This window comes from Atta colombica, unplaced genomic scaffold (assembly GCF_001594045.1).
Source record: "Atta colombica isolate Treedump-2 unplaced genomic scaffold, Acol1.0 scaffold97, whole genome shotgun sequence".
Lineage (NCBI taxonomy): Eukaryota > Metazoa > Arthropoda > Insecta > Hymenoptera > Formicidae > Atta > Atta colombica.
This window is the reverse complement of record NW_017259591.1, coordinates 52,056-55,502: the sequence shown is the minus strand read 5'-3', so window position 1 is coordinate 55,502 and position 3,447 is coordinate 52,056. Positions and strand designations below refer to the sequence as shown.

At 24.9% G+C, this 3,447-nt stretch overlaps 1 protein-coding gene across 1 annotated transcript in view; it reads right to left on the bottom strand.

Annotated features, from left to right (window-relative positions):
* Window positions 1-3,196, bottom strand: part of LOC108693754 (venom protease-like) — an 11,958-nt gene extending 8,762 nt beyond the window's left edge. Inside the window, exon 1 of the mRNA XM_018202869.1 lies at window positions 3,086-3,196. The gene's annotated coding sequence lies outside the window, so the exon portion shown is untranslated. The remainder of the gene's footprint in view (window positions 1-3,085) is intronic.
* Window positions 3,197-3,447: the final 251 nt, after the last annotated feature.

Sequence of the window (3,447 nt, the reverse complement as noted above, 5' to 3'; positions counted from 1 at the left end):
TAAGATTATTATATAATAATTTATATGTATTTACATTTCTTATATTATTAAATTACAAACAATAATTATAAAACAATAATTATAAAATGCTTTTTCTTTATAAAATTTTTCAGATGCTATATTTTTAGGTAAAACAACATTATAAATTTTAATGTTAAATTTTTAATAATAAACAAACTTATAAAGTTCTTATTAAAATTTATATATATATTTGATATTGACTTAAGAAGATTTTGCTATCTGTTTTGCATTTTTTAAGCGTCATTTATCAAAATCGCTTTTTATCATCTGTTTCTATCGATATTGTTTTGTAAAAAGATTCTTATTAAGAGATACTAATTGTTTATATATACTACGTGTTTCCATAATAACATATATCTATAATAACATTTGTACCTAAATCTTTATGAATGATATTGCTTATTAAACGTAATTATGATCTATCATTGTTAAAATATTGAAAACAATTTTCGACTGTATTTGAAAGTTATATTTAAATATATGATATATGTAAGCGCTGGAAAATAAATGAATGGAGATTTCAATGCCCTATTCCGCGCTGTAATTGACGAAAATAAGTTCTATATGGGTAATTGTTTGAATGGATGCATAAATTAATCATATCGGATGATGATGTACTAATAACAGCGAATTTGGATGCATTATTGCGCATTAATATATATGAAAACTGTTGTACACTTATCTGTATAAGATTTAATCTGTATAAGAGTAAAATATTTCGAAATTCGAATTGTAAAATACAAATTTTACTTAACAGCACAATAAAATATATTGAGAATTTCATAATTTAATTTGTTTTTATATGTTTATTAAACACACATTTTTACATTAATTTGTCTACGACAGCTTTAATGTGCTCCAATGTGCATTGAGTACATACGAATTCGCTATTTTTTGCAACCTAGCGTGACAACATTACTGGAGGATTCTTCGACGATTCCGTTTCATGGTCAAAGTTAATTATAAATTATATATTCTATACCTAGTATTGATAAAATCTCTGAATTAAATAAAAGTAACGTTATGTCAAGGATACTACCAAATATATATAGCATACAAAGGTTATAAAATTGATAAATCATTTAATTTTTCGAAATATGTCGTAAAAAATAAATTATTAATATTTTGATTATAATCTTGAAAAATTACATTTAAATTTAAAATGTAAAATTTAAAAAATGTTCATAATAAAATTTGCATAGTAAAATTTACTATGCAAAAAAAATGTATAATGTATATTTCAAATTATACATTTTTAAAATAACATATTAAAAATGTTTTAATTTCTTCTAATAAATCCAAAACATCTATCAAAGTGATTAAAGAATTTTTCAGTAAAAGACTAAAATCAACTGAATAAATAAACGTTACATGACTGTCAAATACATATTATATACAGTTTTATTATATTCTGTATATAATATATATTATATACAGAATAGGACATGATATAACAAGTCTGAATGAATTCCAATTGGAATTATTCCATTTTTTTTCTTTTTTAAATATAATAGAAATTTTAATCAATAATAATTAAATAATTTTGATCGAAATCCATTACAAATAATTCGCATAATATGTACCCTGGACAGATGTCGAAACAATTCTCGAGAAAAATTGTTATATATATGAACATATTTTATATATAATTATATATAATTGTATATAAAATATGTCAATTTTTTTATATAATTATATGTAATTAACATTTTTTTCGGATGATACGATAAAGATAAATCTGTTATTATGAAAAATGCATTAAAAATATAATAACCACAGCAATATAGGAATTTATATATTTGACTCAAGTGTAACGATTATATTGTCTGTCATTAAAAGAATGATTGACATAACTTTCAATATATCTTTTATGTCTTACTACGATCCAGCAAATTATTAACTTGTTGTCTAATACCGCTTTTTCGATTTATTTACATCTCATAGCGGTTTTTGCAATCGCTTTCTGAGATGTTTTAAATCCTTTCGAGTGTATACAAAGAAAAACTTCGAATTTTTTAACGTACGTGATATTTATTATTGTCGCTCTCTAACAAAAATGGAATAATTAAAAGTGCTTTCCATTTAAGTCGACAAGTCGACACAAGAATCGTTCTATCTTCGTATTTCACTAAAAAGTATTTCAAAAAAGATAAAATGATGTTTGTGTCTACTTACATCATAAAATGGAAAGCCTAGTCTTAAGGCTCGATTACACCAACGATTATTTTGATTTTAAACAAGGCTTAAAACTCTCACTTTCTTTCTTTAAAATCAAAAGAGAGCGAGATAGAATTTTAAGACTCACTTAAAGTAAGGTTGATGCAACCGGACTCAAGAGTCTTTGCATAATGCGTCATAGGGGAAGAACTTACTGTTCAAAATCATTTAGGAAGCATTAAAAAAATTTTTGAGATGTAACGATTATTAAATAAAATTTTACCCGATCACGCTCTTATTATAAACAGACTGTACTGTAAAATTAGTGGAAAGTATATCTCAAAGATGTTGATAATAATCAACAACAGCGGATACTTATTAATACAAAATTATTGTAGTACTAATTGTGCAGTAGTATTATAAAATATATAATTTGTGTTTTTTCTTTTTTATAATAAATAATTTAAAAATTTTGTCAGTCACGCTCTTATTGAACAGATTGTATTATCACATGTAGATTAGAAACTATCGTTCAATTTAGCTTTCCTTTATATACCTACGTAAACGTCAGCAACTTTTGTGAGATTACAATTTTTAGGAAATATTTTAGCACACTCTCACAACACATCATAATTTATAATAGCACTGCCAGCATTGAAATTGAAAGAGATTAGAGAAACTAATGTAATTTCAATATCATTAGATGTCTCGCTGATGCAAAAACACAAAGACATTAAAGACAGTCTCCACTTATGGTAATAAAAAAAAATTAATTATTATTTATTCATTAATCGTTAATAACTGATGAAAGATTCTAAAACTGTGATATTGTAAGTTTTCATTGAAATTGACAAGCACGGATTTTTTTTTTTTAGAACAGAAGCAAATCAACTTTATTATTACTCACTAAATAATTGCGTTATTACTCATATACGAACGGAAATCTTTTTATTATGGAAAAGAAGATTTAAGAAGATATCGACTGATAGATCGACAAAAGTTCTGACAACAAAGACCGTTCACGGACTACTGAATTGCTCCCCTCTGACGCATTCGCTTTATAATGGACGGAGAAGCACACAGTCACCAGTCCTTATAGACTGGGATTTAATTGTATGCGTGTTAAAACAAAATATATATATTCTTCTGCATATTTACTCACGCAAATATCATATATCGTGTGAGTTACCCAAAAACCGGAATATATTGTATGTAATATAAACATGCCGATTAGTCAAGGAAATCAAATATAAAAAAAAATCATATTTC